General features: G+C 40.7%; 1 non-coding gene across 1 annotated transcript; it reads right to left on the bottom strand.

The window, feature by feature from the left end:
- Positions 1 to 1,589: 1,589 nt before the first annotated feature.
- LOC125610883 lies at positions 1,590 to 1,692 on the bottom strand. The gene has a single exon (XR_007340932.1). It is a non-coding gene; the product is annotated as a U6 spliceosomal RNA (small nuclear RNA).
- Positions 1,693 to 19,905: the final 18,213 nt, after the last annotated feature.

Below are 19,905 nucleotides of genomic sequence, written 5' to 3' on the forward strand. Positions count from 1 at the left end.
TGTTCATGGCCAGTTTTCTTAGGAGACTGCCAGGGGGACCTTAGGATTAGAAAACAGAGTCCAAAAACACAGAGTCCAACCTTTGTTTTCTCAAATGCTATTTCAATAAAAAACTGATTTCATGGGAGGGAATTACAAGGCAATGCTATAGAGGAGTAGGCTTTGAAGTGTCTTGGAAATAGGATAAATCCAGCCTCTGGTCTCTAATCCTGGATCCAATTATGATTTTCTGTGTGACCCTGAGTAATCCCTTCCCTTCTCTGGGCCCCCTTTTTTCTATCAGTACAATCATGGAGCCAGGCGATACTGCATCTGGGCCCTCTCTGTTCTGACATCCTGTTGTGTTTTTCTCAAATCATCTGCTCTGGTGAGATCCCCTCCTCCCAGAGGCAGTGGAACCAGGGTGCCTCTCTCAGCATATTTGCTAACACCCAGCCTCCAGGGGAAAAGATGCTGACACCCTGGCTGCCTTCATGGTGTGTTGTTAAACACCTACTTATAGCGCTAATCGGCTGATTTTCACGCCCAGGAGATGGGGATTGATTGCTAACACTGACCTGGCAAGGAGAGGATCCCACAATCACCAGCCAAAGCAACCCAGGCATGCAGGCTGGGAATTTGGCAAAGGGTACTGTGGATGGGGAAGGGACTGGGAAGAAGAAAGAGAATGGAAGGTGGTTGTCTGTAATGGCTGGGAGCATTGCTGGAGAAGTCAGGCAGATCTGGGTCTTGGTCCGTTCCCGGCCGCTTTCTAGCCATGCAAACTTGGGCATGTCCCTTCACGTCTCAGAATGTGTTACTCAACAGCAGCTGACCCTGCCACATGGTCCCAGGGCATGCATCTTGATGGGTCCAAATGGTCTGGCAGTCCTTTCTGCTTACCACAGGTTGCTCAAGAATTGTCATGGGATCCAGTCTTGCCTACTGAGACTGGAACTCTTTCTGGGTAACTCCTTGAAAAAGTTTTTTGTGATTAATAGATGAATAAGTTACATATGGGCCTCTTGGTCATTAAGGTCATACGCTAATTTAAAGCAACCTGTAATCACAAAGGAAGTCCCCATGGACAAAGTAAAGGAATAGAGAATTGACATCTGTGATGATGTCACTAAGCCACCAAATCCTTCAACACTGGGGCTGCTCTATTCCCAGGTTATTGCTTTTTTCTTGTTTCTCTTATATTCTTTTTTAAATTTTTTTATTTGTTCTTGAGGTTGTACATGATGTGGAGTTACACTGGTCATGCATTCATATATGAATACAGGAAAGTTATGTTGGATTCATTCTACTGTCTTTCTCATTCCCATTCTCCCTCCCCTCCTCTTATCCAATCCAGTGAAATTCCATTCGTCCCTTCCCCCTCTTATCTATTATAAGTCAGTATCCACATATCAGAGAGAATATTTGGCCTTTGGTTCTTTGGGATTGGCTTATTTCACTTAGCATGATAGCCTCCAGTTCCATCCATTTACCAGCAAATGCCATAATTTCATTTTTTTACAGCTGAGTAATATTCCATTGTGTATGTGGACCATATTTTCTTTATCCATTCATCCATTGAAGGGTACCTAGGTTGGTTCCATAGTAAAAAAAATATGGAACACTTCATGAATTTGCATGTCATTCTTGTACAGGGACCATGTTAATATTCCCTGTATTGTTCCAATTTTAGTATTTGTGCTGCCAAAACAAGTGCTAGATTATTGCTCTTGATAGGTGAAGAAATAAATCCCTATTACTTAAAACGAGTCAGGTTACCATTCTCAGCAGCCCAAAGCTTCCTAACTGAGAGTAGTGGTCATAAATGTTGGTTGTCATTGATGAAATTCCACTGTCCAGAGTGGTATCAAAAGCAAAAGCTCAGAGGTCGAGGGACTGAGCTCAAATTCTAATAACTTCTCCCACCCTCCACCCCTCATCTCCGTTTCCTTAGGATCAAAATACAGATCTACCTCTGAAAATGCCTTGCAGTCATAAGGATCTACATAAATAAATTTGGAGGAATACTTTTGCCATCTACTCTGGCATACAGAGAAAGCTAAGAGTCAACAGAAAAGACTCCTCATCCTGGCTCTGTCACTGCTTTGCTTTGTGACATGAGATGTGTCCCTTCCCCTCTGAACCTTAGTTTCACTCTGAGTAAATCAGAGTCTTGGATTGGTTTAAATCTAAGGTCATTCTTCAAATTGATATTCAATAAAACAAAATGATGTCATCTTTTTCATTCATAAACATACACACACACACACACACACACACATACACATACACACAAAGCGTTGGCAGAAGACACAATAAATTTTGCAAAAAGCCACTGTAACCTCCTGTGAGTGCTGGGCTAGGTTTAGCGTTGGTGTCCTGTAGCCAGATGTCACACACACAGAAGGCCCCTCCCTGGGGCAGGACCCCCTTCACCCTCCTTTCAGCACTAGGGTGACTCACTGTACCTCGTCTTCACATCTGTCTCTGCTGGGCAATATCCCCAGCATCCCATGATCATGGCCCACAAGATCCTCATTTTGCCTCATACGGAAATAGTTAAAATACAAAGACGGGAAAAGCAAGCACTCTCAAAATGAAATTATTTTGGCTCGCTACAGGAATTGTTGAAGAAAACAGACTAAAACTCCCATCCAAAGTAACCCGACAGGGTTTCCAAAATCTGCACTGCAGACACAACAGCAGATGGGGTAGGAACAGACGCTGGTTCACCCACCTTCCAAATGGACAACGTGCCTCGTGCCATTGCCTGGAGAATACAGAAAACCTTCCCATCTGTGTAGTGCGTGGTCCTGTTTAAAGGCTTCTGTGCGATCCCTCCAACAGCACGGCAAGGAGAGAAGGCAAAGGGAGGTGGGGTGGCAACATGGAACAGAGAGGAGAGCTAAGCTTTGCCATAAATGACACCTAAGGACAAAATCTGCCTCTGCCCCATTCTCTCTCGTGTGTGTGTACATGTGTGTGCACATGTGTGTGCACGTGTGAGTGCAAACACCGGCTACATTCCTCCTATGCACCAAGAGCTAGTCTAGCCTTTAACATCGCTCTCCAACATACCTAGTCTCCTACCCAATGAATCTCAGAACCTCAAATGTGTGCTCAGGTGATGCAGAAGAGCCATCCCCAGGTCAAAAGGATGAATTATGTTGGTCTAAGCTAGCCACTGCGATCTCTCCATTCCTGTTTGATTATTATGGACCTAGCAGTGAGCACAGATTTCAGAGGGGTTTCAATGATCATGCAAACAGCTAAAATTCATTACAATTGGATTAGCAGAAGGAAAAGATGGGTGAAATCTAGAGAAAAAGCCATGTGCTAACTTCTTTATACTATCTTTATCTAGAGGGGACACATGAGAAAAAAAAATCATTGCCATATGTACTCTGTTTCTGCCTAGGAAAGCCCATTTAGAACTCAAAATTCGAGGTTTTACTGTGGGATGTGGAGAGTTGATCATATCAGCATTCTACAGCTAGAGCATAACAGAACTCCAGACTTTTAGAAGGAAAGCAGGTATTCAGCACAAGTCAGACTGTACAAACCGTTTAGGAGTTTGACCCTTGCCTTCATTTTTTTTTTTAATGTGGTGCTGAGGATGGAACCCAGTCCAGTGACATGCTAGGCAAATGGTCTACCACCAAGCTACTACTGCAGCCCCAACCCTTGCCCTTTTAGGAAATGAATCAAATACCAAGTTATTGGATGCTGGACAAGTGCCAAGCTTGCAATCAGACTTTTCCAAAGGTAGCATTCCTAAGCCCTCTCTGTCCCCTCTTTTCTGCATAACACAAATCAGTTTTGATCAGAAAGATACGAAGTCCTTTAGACTTTCTTTCTGGAACAGATCTGCATGAGAGGAGAAAAACATCTCTTTCCTCCTTCTACTTTTTGCTTGTTGGGATGTTGAGCGAAAATGTAATGCCTGGAGCTGAGGCATCAATTTTGCAACAAGGAAGAGACAAGCCTGGGGATGAAAATATAATGTATGGCCAAAAAAGAATGGGTTCTTCCATGTTTCGCTGAGTAGATAAATTAACATCAATAGTCATTCATTTCCACCCTTTATGTCTTGTGAGAAATACAAGACCCCATAGGTTTAAGCCACTGTAAGTAAAATCCTATTACTTATAGCCAACTCACTCCTAAATGATACAACTATCAAGCAAAATTAGTCACAGGCTCTTTTTTAAAAAAATATGTTCTAATTAGTTATAATGACAATAGAATGCACTTTGGTACATCATATAAATGGAGTATAATTTCTCATTCTTCTGGTGGTACTTGAAGTAGAATCACACTGATTAGGTAGTCATATATGTACATAGGGAGAAATACAAATCAAAACCATAACAATTATGGAGAGCAGTATGGAGATTTCTTAGAAAACGTGGAATGGAACCACTGTTTGACCCAGTTATCCCTCTCCTCAGTTTATACCCAAAGGACTTAAAATCAGCATATTAACAGTGATGCAACCACATCAATGTTTATAGCAGCTCAACTCACAATAGCTAAACTATGGAACCAACCTAGGTGCCCTTCAGCAGATAAATGGATAAAGAAAATGTGGTACATAAACACAATGGAATATTATTCTACCTTAAAGAAGAATGAAATTATGGATGGAGCTGGAGAATATCATTCGAAGTGAAAAGAGCCAATCCTAAAAAACCAAAGGCCAAATGTTTTCTCATAAACTTTTTTCATGAAACTAACAAAGTGGTGGGGTGAAAGATAACCAAAATTTATGTTATTGTGTATGTAACTGTAAACTGTAAAAGTGCTCTGAAGAGAATGAATTCAGTTCTGCATGAATATCCAAAAAGGAACCTGAGTTGGTTAAAGGGGGAGGAGCAACCATGGAAAATTTTGTCAACATTTCTATTTCCATATTATAAATTGCTCCAAAATTTAACAATCTAAAACAACCATTTTATTTGGTAATGATTTTATGAATTAGGTATTCTGCAAAGGCTCAGCTGAGAATTCCCTCTGAGGGGGTTTCATTGGCGGTCCATTGAGCCCTGGTGGATCTGGCTGTTCAAGATGGCTCACTGGCAAGGCTATGCACTCATGCAGGCTGTCATGGTCCTGCAGCCTGAGGTCCAGGAGAGCCGCCGTTCCCATGTAATAGCTTAGGGCTGTGAGCACAATTGTCCCAATGACCAAGGTGGAGACTGCACGGTGCCTTGTAACCCAGCCTCAGCAGTTACACAGCATCACTTCCAATATGCTCTTGGTCAAAAAATCATAAACACGTCCAGATTCTGACTAGGAAGACTATCAAAGAAATGATGGGCCTGTGTTTAAACTTCCATATGCTTCCCTTAAGGGAAACCTTGATTGAACAGGCAGGACATGTTTGCCAAGCAGAGGAAGAAAGGCATATGACATCCACAGAGAACAGCTTACTCAAAGGTGGATCCAGGGTGGAAAACAACCAGGCACTTTGGAGAATAAAAAGGAGGCCGGTGTGGGTGTGGCTGGTCCTGAGAACAAGGGTGGGGGATGCAGCAGAGGGGCAGGGCTTGAAGGCCATTCATGCTGGGCCTTACTTGGGATTTGCTGTCTGGAGATTTGCATCTGTGTCCTAAGAGACTGTATTTAATGCCTGTGTGACCTTGAATAAGTCCACCTGAGTGTCACTTTCCTTATCTGTTAAATGGGGATGATGTGGATCATATCTACCTTAAATCTGTCATAAGGCTTCGTGACATCATAGCTATCTAGTAAGTGCTCATAAAGAGCCATTGTGGCTATTGCTGGTTGTTTTTAATCAGATTACTAGGTAGGGAATTCATTTTGCAGGTAGGGCATTAAACCTAGAGTTTAAGTGGAACCAGAGAATCCAACACAAGCAGTTGAGCAGAGATGGAAGCCCCAGCCTTTCAGGCCCTTGTCAAGAGCTCCCCTAGAACCACAGAGAACTGGGGGTATGCACAGGCTGGTGAGGGTGGAGGACTCCACAGCTGGGCCATGTGGCCACAAGTTCTCACCTTCTGTACATCTAGATGACACCTGTTAGAAGCAGCTACGAATTTTAAGAAACCCTTTAAAGACTGACAGCCATCTCGATGCAAACTCTATACATGGAGTCTGATCCGTATGTAAGTGACACAGGAAGTGTGCCCTAATAAAGGGCAAGCCTCTGCCGTTGACAAAAAAGAATCCTGGTTCGACAGGTACTGGCTTGGTACCTTTGAGCAAATCAATAAACTTCAACAATACTGTTATCTTTTATCTAAAATGGGAATGACATCTACGTTATTGGGTTCTTATGAGTGTAATTGAGAAAATGTATATGAGCTGCCTGTTAAAAGCACCCAGTGAATACCTCCCTTCCCACTCAAGGTCTAACCTCTCACATCTTGAAATAAGATTCACTTGGCCAGATTTTACCATTACTGAGGACAAAACAAAGGTGAATCAGACACTGACGATTCTCCATGCTGGTCTGCAAGTCCACTGAGCTGGCTCCAGATTCAGCATCTCTCTAAGACTGTCCCCTCTGCCCAGAGCCTCTTCCCCTTAAGTCATATACAGATTGCTCCTTGCTTCACTCAGGTCTCTACTTCAGAAAAGAGCTAGAGTCTTACAGTACATGGAATTTGGCAATGTAGATGTTAAAATAAGTAGGCAGATACGTAGAGCAGAGGGGTGAGGAAGGAAAAACAGGGCTCACCCCATCCTGAATGATGAAAGATCACTCCACCGCAGGTGAGGGAAATCCCACACACTCACCTCCCTCAGTGTTAGGTCTTCCTTCTTAAACTAGAAGAACTGGGTTAATCAGCTTAAGTGCCTTTTCCAGCTTGTAAATATGTGTAAATAACAAATGTGTGAAAAAATATTCAACATCTCTAGCAATCAGGGGAATGCAAATCAAAACTACATTGAGATTTCATCTTACTCTAGTCAGAACGGCAGTTGTCTAGAATACAAATAATAACAAACACTGATGAGAATGTGAGGAAAAAGAACTACTCATATATTGTTGATAGGGCTGCAAATCAATACAACCACTTTGAAAAGCAGTATGAGGATTCCTCCAAAGACTAGGAATAGAACGACCATATGATCCAGCTATCCCACTCCTTGGTGTTTGTCCTAAAGAGCTAAAATCAGCACAATAGATTGATACAGGAAGATCAATGTTTATAGTAGCACAATTCACAATGGACAAGCTATGAAACTAGACCAGCTGCCCATCAACAGACGAACAGACAAAATGTGATAAAATCATGATAAATTCACATAATTTTAGAATAAAATTTTGATATATACACAATGGAGTATTAGTCACAAAGAAGAATAAAATTATGATATTTACTGGTAAATGGATAGAAATGGATAACATCATGCTAAATGAAATAAACCAGAAAATCAACATGTGAGTGTTTGCTCTCAAATGTGGAAGCTAGATCAAAATAGGGGGGAAACAAGGGGGGAGGGGAAATAGAAGGGGGATAGTGGACTGAGGAGATGGAGTGAGAGGAAGAAAGGACGGGAAAAGGGAGGAATAATGGGATGAAATTAGCCAAATTATGCTATGTGCATATGTGCATATACCACCATGAATTTTACCTTTATATATTTATAAAGCACTAATTAAAAAAAAAACTATAAAGAGAAGGAAGACCAGCAGAGCTGAGGAAAGGAAATCAGGGCAGAGAGGAGGAGTGGGGAAGGGGAAGTACTTAGGACTGAAAGGAAGCAAGTTGTATTCCACGGATCTATGATGATGTCAAAGTGAACCCCAATATTATGTATAACTACAATGCTTTCATTAAAAATATTTTTATAAAACATGCAGGGAGCACCAAGGCACTGACCTTTGTGGGACCCCCGATTCATTGCAATTTACTTTATGGCTTTAAACCCCCATAAGTTTTACTCAGATATTAAACTTTCCCACGTGGTGGAAACAGCACAGGTGCATTAAACCCCGGCCCCAAAACTGTGGTTACCACCCCAAAGACATAATACCCGAGGAGGGAGGCTCCCAGACCGAATTAAAACCCATCACTTAGAAAGCGTAACTCCATACACCAAATAAACTCTCCGTGCCTGTTTTCTAAGTCTCTGGACTCAAACCATTCTTTCCAGAAGACAAGATCTGAAGAGTGCTCTTGCGTGGTAATAGGGGAGCAGGCACAGCACCCTTCAAGTGAGAAGAGCAGCGGGAACTAGAGCACAAGGAAGGATTGAGGGCCCTCCTGGAGAAGGTGGCGGATAGTCCAGGGCCTGCAGGGAGAAGAAAGAGGAAGGGACAATGCGGCTGGGACACTGCTGGTGAGGCCTGGAAGCCATGCTAAATGCTAATGAGCCTAAAGCCCTGAGCTACCGACCACACTGCCAGTTAACCAGAAGATCTGCTTATGCACTATACCCCATCTCTCCTTCCTCTTTCCCTCCTCACCCCACACTGCCTGTGAGCCTGGGTGCTCTCTCTCTCTCTCTCTCTCTCTCTCTCTCTCTCTCTCTCTCACACACACACACACCCAAAGGACCAATGGCCCACTATTTTCTTACAAACCTGGGGGTTTACATGGCAGCCAGGACCTAAAGCAAAGCTCCAGGACCAACAGAAACCAGAGAGGTCAGACCAGTTAAGAGAATGTGACTTAGGGTCCCCAAGGTTGAGTGGGTAAGACACCCTTTGGTTGACTCTGAGACAAGGGACAGCGAGGAGAGGGAGGAGAAGTGAAGCGAGAAGGGCCCAGAAGAAACTCTTCCACATCCGCCCTCCCTGGGGTAAGACAATAAACTGACCAAGTCATTCCTGGGTGACCCCGGTATCTAGGCAGAGTAGAGAAAGGAGACCTGTCCCTTGCTGTAGCGATGATCTCCCCCACATGTTTTGGTTACAATGCCTAAAATCCTACTGCTCAGGGATGCAGGCATCTTTAGGAAATGCAAACCGCTCTAGGAGAATCCCACATTAAGCCATTAGCAACTGTTAGCACTTCCACAGGGATTAGAACCACAGAACCCAAGGCTGCCACCGCAGGAAGGGATTTTTTTTTTTTTAGATTAGTTAATGGGATAATTTACTTACACCTGGGGCAACTGAACACATATCCTTGGGGGAGAAAAGTACAGCTCAAGCTCAGGATTTTAAAAAATTATTTATTTATTCTAATTTTTTATACATGATGGCAGAATATGATTCATTTCATATTATACATGTAGAGCACAATTTTTCAAGTCATTGGTTGTACACAAAGTGTCTTCACACCATTCGTGTCTTCATACATGTACTTGGTGGAATGAGATAGACATCATTACCCTGCCATTCCTACCCACTTGCCCCTTCCCTTCCCCTCCCTCCCCTTGGCCTTATCTAAAGTTCCTTCGTTCCTTCATCCTCGCCCCCATCACCATTATGAGTCAGCATCCTCAAAGAAAACTTTTGGCCTTTGGTTTTGGGGGATTGGCTAACTTCACTTAGCATTATACTCTCCAACTCCATCCATTTACCTGCAAATGCCATGATTTTATTCTCTTTTGATGCTGACTAATGTTCCATTGTGTATATACGCCACATTTTCTTTATTCATCCATCCACTGAAGGGCATCTAGGTTGGCTCCGCAGTCTAGCTATTGTGAATTGTGCTGCTATAAACATTGATGTGGCTGTGTCCCTGTAGTATGCTGTTTTTAAGTCCTTTGGGTATAGTCGGAGGAGAGGGATAGCTGGGTCAAATGGTGGTTCCATTCTGATTTTTCCCAAGGAATCTCCATACTGCTTTCCAGATTGGCTGCATCAATTTAGGATTTGTCTCACAAATCTGCCTTCATCTCTTCCTCCTCCCAATTCATTCTTGCAGCAACTGCTGAGCACTGTGCTAGGCACTGGCAATACAGGGTGGCCAAAGTAGGCAAGGTCTTGACATTCTGATGGAAAAGACAAGTATAAAGAAGCCCTTTAGTGTCTGTTCCTTGGTTGATGCTCTGTGGGCACATTCCTTCCTGCTGTGCACACCCAACTCTCACTCACATTGCAATTCCCCTTCCAGAGAGATCACTGCAAAAGCCTCCCAGAGTTCCATTCCTAACTGTGCTCTGACTGGTATAATTTCCATTTTCTCATCCAGACTTTAAGTTCCTAGAGGATAGAGATATTGTCATACCTTTCTGCGATTTTTACAAAGCCATGCCCAGGAGAAAACACAAGGACTTGAAAATCTCTGAGGGGGCTGGGTTTGTGGCTCAGTGGTAGAGCACTCACCTAGCACATGTGAGGCCCTTGGTTTGGATCCTCAGCACCACATTAAAATGAAGGTATTGGGTCCAACTACAACTACAAAATAAATGTTCTTTTTTTCTGAAAAAGAACATCTCTGAGCCACACATTTTTTTTTAATCATTAAATTTCTAGTGAATAAGAATAGTAGTTAATGATCAGGCAATCAGGGTAATACAGGCCAATTAAGTTTGGGTTCTATTTTTCCCCCCTGATATAAAGACCATTTCATGAGGTTCACCTCCTTTGTCCTGGAACAGCAGGGAAAGTGGAAATCGGGGTGGGCCCCAGTGGAAGTTACCGGAAAATTCAAACTCAGGGGAGGGCTAAGGGACACAGCCAATTAGAAGGTCACTGGCTGAGCCAATAGCTTAGATACTTTTTTCATACCTATTTAGCATAGATCTTGACCAGTCGCCTTAACACGGTTAAGTAGTAGTTAGTACAAAGCAGTGGAATTCGTAGTAAAGTCACAGGTTCACTTTAAGTTACCCTTAAAGTCGTAAGTTACTGCCAAGGCAGATGAATAAATAACCTGTAGAGAGACAACCTGAGGAGAAACACTGGTACACAAACCTGGAGGATAAACAAACAGAAGTAAAAGGAGCTAATGGGGAAATACATCAAGAAAGAAGGATTTATGGGACCAATTCTTGACAGGACCCATAAAGTTCAGGATAAAACTCGGAGTTACGTCTCCTCCATCTCAGAAGGGGGCATTCTTTAGTGGCGCAGTGCAGTAAGGTAACCTCTGACGGGTGGCCGACCCCAGTGCCCACGTGGACAGAGGATGGACCTGTCGATGAAGCTCCCCTGAAGAGGATGGTCACCAGGAGAGTTCCAGAAAGGGACCAACTAAGGTTAAAATAAGTAAATAAGTAACTAGTCCACCACCCAGTGTGCAGAAAGAGTTGAACACCTGATTAGCAAAGAGTGCATCCGGTGGTCCCCAATTTGCAAGACAACCGTGAAAGGGCAATGGATTTGGAGACAGCACGGATCCCTTGGTCCTTCTCTGCTTGGAGACAGGCCCTCGCTGTCCCTTGAGAGAGCCCTCTGCTTGATCCTCACCCTACTTTCACCCTACTCACACTTGACTTCCAGTTTATTTTTACTTACAATAAAAGTCTCTCGCAGGACTTTCCGTGTCTGACTTTAAACTTCTTTTCACTGGAACGCAAGAACCACAGTTTGGAGCTTCAGCTCACTACTCTCCAGGGACAACGCTTTCCCCATAACCGTTTAGCAGGGATTTTGATCAATCCCCCTACCCAGAGGCTACCAAAGCCCCTAGACTAGAACATTTAAGTGGAAAGCTTACTATCAGTTCCCCCTCTCACCTTGTGGGAGATCTCTCTCTCTTTTATTTTCACTGAAATAAATCCTAATGTGTTCGCTTCTGCCTTCTATTTATTATCTGTGGATTTTATTCTTCAAACTTGTGAGACAAGAACCCAGAAAGAAATTGGTAAAGCAGAGAAACTAGTTTCATGTCAAACTCCAGCTTCATTGCATTGAGAGGCAGTCCATAGACTTTTTTAAAACTATATAAATACTAGTTAACTGATCTGCAAAAAAGATATTGCAGGGGAGGCGTCTTGGGACGATGGTCACTCACAGAAAAGTGGCATTGGACACCAGACATTTGAGACTTGTGGGAGGATAAGGAAGATTAACACTTAAGAAGAACAGGAATAAAAGGCAAGATCTGACCTTATAACTTTTTAAATGCTGAGACCCCAGGTATGAGGTGGGCTAAAATGCCTCTTACCTTGTCACTTGGTGATTACGGGATTGATCATTTAATTGATCTGACTTGCCAAGTGATTTACACCAACCCCTAACATACACCGAGAACCCTACTAAATACCAGGCACACTGATAGGCTCTGGAAAGGATAAAATCCAGATGAGGATTAAACTCAGACTGCATCTGAGCAGACTTTGTGAGGCCACTGTGTTATGATTCTTTTCTTTTTTTCTTTATTTGTATATAGAGCACAATTTTTCATATCTCTGGTTGTATACAAAGTACATTCACACTAATTCATGTCTTCATACCTGTACTTTGGATAATAATGATCATCACATTCCACCATCATTAATAACCCCATGCCCCCTCCCTATTCCACTACGACTCAGCCTCCTTCTATCAGAGAAAACATTCAGCATTTGTTTTTTGGGATTGGCTAACTTCACTTAGCATTATCTTCTCCAACACCATTCATTTACCTGCAAATGCCATGATTTTGNCCCCCTGCCCTATCTAGAGTTCCTCTATTCCTCCCATGTTCCCCCTCCAAATCCCACTATGAATCAGCCTCCTTATATCAAAGAAGACATTCGGCATTTGGTTTTTTGGGATTGGCTAATTTCACTTAGCATTATCTTCTCTAACCCCATTTCATTTAGCTGCAAATGCCATGATTTTATTCTCATTTATTACTGAGTAATATTCCATTGTAAATTGGGAATGAAAGCACTATTTGACCCAGCTATCCCTCTCCTGGGTCTATACCCAAAAGACTTAAAGACAGCATACTACAGGGACACAGCCATATCAATGTTTATAGCAGCACAATTCATAATAGCTAAACTGTGGAACCAACCTAGCTGCCCTTCAATAAATGAATGGATAAAAAAATTGGCATATATACACTGTGTTATGATTCTGAGGATCTCTTCTCTGGGTGTCCAGAGGGCAGGCAACAGAGGAGTATTTGTAGTTAGGAACAGCAGTGACTTCTGCCTTCCCTCCCAGCTTGGATGTAAGCAGTGCCTCAGGATATAATAGAAGTGCTCCTGGTGAAGGGCTTCCACAGGACTTCCTGACTACCAGTGCACTGGGCCTGCATGGGAACTCTCTCATACAACAAATGGAATAAATATGCTTGTTTCTTGCACAACTGGATCTGAAATACCCACTACGTGCCAGATTCTAGAAGCACTCAACATGAGCTCCATTTCTGGCTCTTCCTCCACTTGAACTTGGGCAACCTATTGCCTAAGAGTGTCTCTCTGTTTTCTTCATATAAATTGGAAATAATCACAGGACCTAGAGTTGTTCTAAGGATTTTTAAATAAGTTGGTAGAGAAAATATTGATTATTTCTGTCACATGCTGCAAAACGCTTTCCTGCATGTATAGTGTGTGCTAGGAATGTGTATCTGGGTCTCCAAGAAGTTACTTATAATGGGATAAGTGCACTGGTGAGATAAAGTCAGAGATAAAAATCAGGGCAGAGAGGGGCCCTCAGCTCATAATCAGGAGTTCAGGCAGAGTTTCTAGGAGAACAGGAAGAGAGAAATGAGATATGAAAGATCAGCGCATCAAAGAATTGGGGAAATAAATTGTCAGGCAGAGTATATTAAAAATCTCAGGTGTCTGTCACAGAATATAATTTGTGGCAAAACAAACATGGCAAACAAACCCAGAGAAAAGACAGTAGCAATAAAAGAAAAAAAAAAACTGAAAGCTGAAGAGCAAAAAGAAAAGTACTAACTTCATTAGGCTAACCAAGGAAGCAGGCTCCACAGGTAGTTATGGGGAGAGCGAACAAATGAGGAAATACATAACAGTCACTGAAGAAACCCCAGATGTTCAGGGCGGGTGGTGCCTCTGGCAGGCGGAGGCAGGGCAGAACACCAGGAGGGTGCTTTAGGAGTAAAGGTAAGGAGTAGAATCTTGCCAGATATTCAAGCTGGGTATCAGGAAAATAGTGATTCTTTATACTCCTTTCTCTACTATAGTATGTGTTTTGAAACTTTTCATTAAAAAAAAAAAAAAAGACTTTGAAAAAGTAGTCACACCCCCAGATCTCCTCCCCCAACCCGCATAGCTAGGAAAGTATCAGACCAATCCTGAAAGAAAACCAGAAGTTCATCCTGAAGAATGAATAAAACCAAGATCTCTAAATACATAGGCATCAGGAAGAATTGAGGAAGAGAGTATTAACCGAACAGTTCGTTATCTGAGTGCTGAGATTCCAGCTTTATTTCCACACAGACTATCAAAAGAACGGCAATCATATTCTCTAGGAAAGATATTAGAAAATTGAGCAGGTCCTTCTGATCTATGACCTTCCCAGCATCAGGTCAGGAGTGATGGTGGTGAAGATGCAGTCAAGCAACATTAAGAATTCTCTCATAAAGTAGCCCAAGCTGATGATCTTATAATGCAAACACACATGTATGCATACACACACACACACACACACAAACATACACACACACACACACACACATGGCTCCCAAATAGTTGTGTGGCTTACCATAGTTAAATATGAGCAGAGAGCAAGAGATGGCTGATGCAAAAAGTCCTCTAACATGAATAACAGGCAAATAGGAAAAAAAGTAAATTGGTGAAACAAATGCTGTGCAAAAAGGTAAAAACCTAGAACAAAACAAAAACTGTCATTAATATCCTCAGAGAGAGGAAAGGAGATATCACTTCCATAATGCAAAAATCCTGCTTGGGGAGTAATTAGAAAATATGAAAGAACTCTTGGAAATTAAAATTGTGATCAGAGAACTGAAGAGCTAAATGAAGGACTGAATGAACAATGACGTCAAAAACATCTACCAGACATAAAAGCAAAAAAAAAGAAAAAAAAAACATAGAAATGAGTCATGGGGAAGAAAATATTCAAAAGATCATTTATGTAAAATATCCAGCATCTATACAATAGGGATTCCAACCAGAGAGAAAGGGGAAATGATGGAAAGAAAATCATCAAAGAAATAATTTCTAATAATTCCCCATAACTAAAGAAAGATCTATGAGAAAGACCAGAACAGAGGATAAAAATAGGACTAAGTCAAATCCCATCAATGAAAATTTCAGAATTCTTGGAATGAATAAAAGATTTCACAGAGGGACGAAAAAAAAACAGGTACATACTAAGGCTCATTAAGCAGATACTTCAAGCTTAAAAACAGAAACGTTAGTGGTTGACGAAAAAAAGTAATACCTTTAAAATTGTAAAGGAAAACAATTTCTAACCCAGAATCGTGAACCCTACCAAAAAGCTAATTAAGTGTAGAGATAAATGAGAGATACTTTTAAACACACAAGTCAGTAGATGGTTCATCCTGTGCCTCCTTTCTGAGAAAACTACTGAAAGAAGTGCTCCACCAAAATGAAGAAGTAAAGCAAAAAGGAGGAAGACATGGGATTCACCTCAGGAAAGAAGGGAAGGGATTCCTCAGGATGAAAATAACAGGAGACCCCCAAAATGAAAGGGGGACAGCTCACCCAGGAAGCAACAAATGCAGACTAAAGCAAATTAGAAATTATACGTGTGATATCTCGGAGAACCTGTGTTTAATACAATACCTATCATGTCTGAATGAACTAAAAGATGATGGACAAAAATAAAGGGTGAGTATGGCAGTCAGAGACAAATTTGGGGAAATTATCTTTTTTAAAAAAATGTTAAACAGGACTAAGGTATAGGACAGTGGTAGACCACTTGACTACCATATTTAAGGCCCTGTGTTCAATTTCCAACACTAAGAAAAAGAAAAACCTAAACAACTAAAGAAGAGAAATCAATCCCACAGAAAAGAGAGTAAAGAACAAGAAATCAGTTTACTGTAAATAGCTCAGCAAACTATCAATTACATAATGTAAACAGAATATTTATACAACAAACTTTATAATAACCATAGTAAGGAAATTAGAAGAGTGGAAGTCTATTTGTATGTATTCAAGGAGGCATTTGGGGGAAAAAGAAGTAACTTTTTAATCTTCTATAATCAGAGGTCAAAAGATGACTAAACTGAAAAAAAATCATAAAAAGACCCTACATGCATTATTAGAGATAAATTATTTTTGTTTAAAAATTTTATGAGGTATTTTTATGTATTGTACACATTAATCTTTAGAGAATTGATTCTTCAAACTTTTTAAAAAAACAATACTTTAGTTGTAGATGGAAACATTACCTTTATTTTTATTTATTTATTTTTATGTGGTGCTGAGGATCAAACCCAATGCCTCATACATACGAGGCAAGCACTTTATCCCTGAGCCACAACCCCAGACCTACTCTTTACATTTTTTTTATTGATTTTGTTTTTTTAAATACACAACAGCAGTGGAATGCATTACAATTCTTATTACACATATAGAACACAATTTTTCATATCTCTGTATATAAAGTATGTTCATGCCAATTCATGCCTTTATACATGTACTTTGGATTTTTTTTTACTACAATTCTTAATACACATATATACCACAATTTTTCATATCTCTGTTTGTATATAAAGTATGTTGACACCCAGTTCAAGTCTTCATACATATATGTACTTGGGATAATGATGTCCATCACATTCCACCATCCTTACTAATCCCCTACCCTATCCCTTTCCCTCCCAACCCTCTTCCCTATCTAGAATTCATCTGTTCCTCCCATGCTCCCCCTCCCTATTCCACTACGACTCAGCCTCCTTCTATCAGAGAAAACATTCAGCATTTGTTTTTTGGGATTGGCTAACTTCACTTAGCATTATCTTCTCCAACACCATTCATTTACCTGCAAATGCCATGATTTTGTTCTTTTTTAATGCTGGGTAAAATTCCATTGTGTATATATGCCACATTTTTTTTTATCCATTAATCACTGAAGGACATCTAGGTTGGCTCCACAGTTTAGCTATTGTGAATTGTGCTGTTATAAACATTGATGTGGCTGTGTCCCTATAGTATGCTGTTTTTAAGTCCTTTGGGAATAGTCCGAGGAGAGGAATAGCTGGGTCAAATGGTAGTTCCATTCCCAGATTTCCAAGGAATCTCCATACTGCTTTGCAAATTGGCTGTACCAATTTGGAGTCCCACCAGCAATGTATGAGTGTACCTTTTTCCCCCGCATCCTCACCAACACTTACTGTTGTTTGTCTTCATAATAGCTGCCATTCTGACTGGAGTGAGATGATATCTTGGAGTAGTTTTGATTTGCATTTCTCTGATTGCTAGAGATGATGAGCATTTTTTCATATATTTGTTGATTGATGGTATATCCTCTTCTAAGAAGTGTCTGTTCAGGTCCTTGGCACATTTGTTGATAGGGTTATTTGTTTTTTTGTTGTTGTTGTTTTTGTTTGCTTGTTTGGTGTTTAGCTTTTTGAGTTCTTTATAAACCCTAGAGATTAGTACTCTATCTGATGAGTGAGGGGTAAAAATGTACTCCTAGGATGTAGGCTCTCTGTTCACCTCACAGATTGTTTCTTTTGCTGAGAAAAAACTTCTTAGTTTGATTCCATCCAATTTATTGATTCTTTTTTTTAATTCTTATACTATAAGAGTCTAAAACTAAAACTAAAAACTTTCTTATACTATAGGAGTCTAAAACTAAAAACTTTCTTATACTATAGGAGTCTAAAACTAAAAACTTTCTGCTCAAAGGCAATAGTCAAAAGAGTGAAGAGAAAACCTACAGAATAGGAGAAAACAATTGTAAACTGTACATCTGACAAGGGGTAAGCTTCCAGATTATGTAAGAACTTTTAAAAACTTAGTAGCAAAAGAGAGAGAGAGAGAGAGAGAGAGAGAGAGAGAGAGAGAGAAAGAAAGAGAGAGAGAGAGAGAAGAAAAAAGCCAAATAACCCAATTTAAAGTCAGGCAACAAATCTAAAGAGACTTGTCTCAAAAGAAGACATACAAATGACCAGGAGGTAAAGGAAAAAAAATTCAATGTCACTAAGCATCAGAGAAATGCAAATCAAAATCACAATAAGGAATCACCTTATTCCAAAAAAGTAAGTGGATGGAGCTCAGTGGTAGAGCACTTGCCTAGAATAAGTGAGACCCTGGGTGTGATCCCCAGCACCACCCAAAGATGAAAAAGAAATGTAGAAATAGGAAATAAGCCAGCACCTATTAAAAAAAAGATGAAAAAAGGTATTGTCACTGGCCTCCATACCAGAAAGTCTCTGTCTGTATTTGTGGTTGAGTTGTTAGTTCAATAGTCTTTGGACATTTTAGAAACTAAGTCACTGAAAATGTTCAACTACACAGGAAGGAAGAGGGTAGAATCTGCAGCTCTGGAGCTATTCAAAAGGAGAAGATATAGCATATCCTATGTATAGAGTAAGGCTGATAAAATAGCACAGACACTTGGAAAATAGTTTGGTAGCTCCTCAAAAAATAAATTAATTAATTAAAACCCTATTAAAAGTAAAAAAGAAAAAAAAATCATGGTACGACCCATTAGCTGGTCACAAAGAACACGTCAATAATGAGAACTGGGGCTGAGGCTATATAGCTCAGTGGTAAAGCACTTGCCTTGCCAGTGTGAGACACTGGGTTGGATTCTCAGCACCCCTTAAAAACAAATAAATAAATAAAGACATTGTGTCCAACTACAACTAAAATATATATATATTAAAAATAAAATGAGAACTGATTTTTTCCAAGCCCCATCTCCACTGAACAGATGACTTATCTGGAATCAAAGGGGTGAGGAGATCACCGAGGGAGTGAGTGGCATTGCCAGGTGTAGGTGTCAGGTCCTTTAACATTTCATAAACTTGCTGTTTGTACGACCCTGCCAATATGCCAAAACTGACCAAACATCTCAGCAGCAGCTGGCCTTCCCTCTAGCAGTCACGCTTGACTGAATTCTGTGGGGACAAGTATCATGAAAGGAGACCTGAATATTTGCTTCCAGGAGCTTCAGATCAGGGATGAGGACCCACACGTGCCAAACCCTTGTAGAATAACCTCATAAAGAGTGGCCTGCTCAGTATTTATCTCTGATGCTCTGGTGTGGCTGTCTCCCTTCTGTCCTCATAGATTTTGTCTCCAGCAGCTTTGGTCAAATGAGAACTTCACGTACGTGAACTTGCTCTTTTTTTCTTATGTTGTTAGATCGCTCAAGAACACAAAGAGATGGTTACTATTATACATATGAACAATGATGCTTTCCCCAGCCTCAGGTCTAACAGAGGGGGAAAAAAAAAAAATCAGACATCAAAGTGGAGCGTACATAGCAGCTCAGAAGATGGAGACAAAACTCAAGTTGAAACTGGGATTTGGAGGTAATAGGATTCTGCCTACTTATTTTTAAATATGTTTTGTAAGATTGGCAAAAAAAAAAAAGAAGAAAGAAAGAAAAAGAAATCTGTAAGAAAAGGCACTCTCATATACTACTGGATGGAATGTTAATCGAGGCCAATTTTGGAAGACAATACTGCAAAGGCTTTCTCAAATATCAAAATTCACTTTGCTTTTGACTCAGCAGTTTCTTTGCTGAGAATTTACCCAAAAGTATGCCCAGACATTTGGACAAGAAAATTCACTGCAGCATTGTTCATAAAGCAACAAAAAGGGGGAAAAAATACAACCTAAGCATCTATCAACAGCAAACAGGTCAGATCATTAAGTATTGTATGTCTCTACAATGTAATCACAAGTAACCTTTAAAAAAAGTGAGTTAGATGTATCTTGCAGACATGAGAAGGTTTCTAAGACATATTGTTGAGTTAAAAATAAGCAAAGTTCAGGGCAGCATATTTCCATTTATTCCATACACACACACAAACTGTTTTCTAGAAAAATAGAGTTGTCATCTTTGGAATAAAAGGAGCCGTGAGAAGGAGGTGCTTTGTTTTTGTGGCTGTTGTTTGTTGCAGTACTAGAGATGGAACTCAGGGCCTC

This window comes from Marmota marmota, unplaced genomic scaffold (genome assembly GCF_001458135.2).
Source record: "Marmota marmota marmota unplaced genomic scaffold, marMar, whole genome shotgun sequence".
In the NCBI taxonomy this organism is placed as follows: Eukaryota; Metazoa; Chordata; class Mammalia; order Rodentia; family Sciuridae; genus Marmota; species Marmota marmota.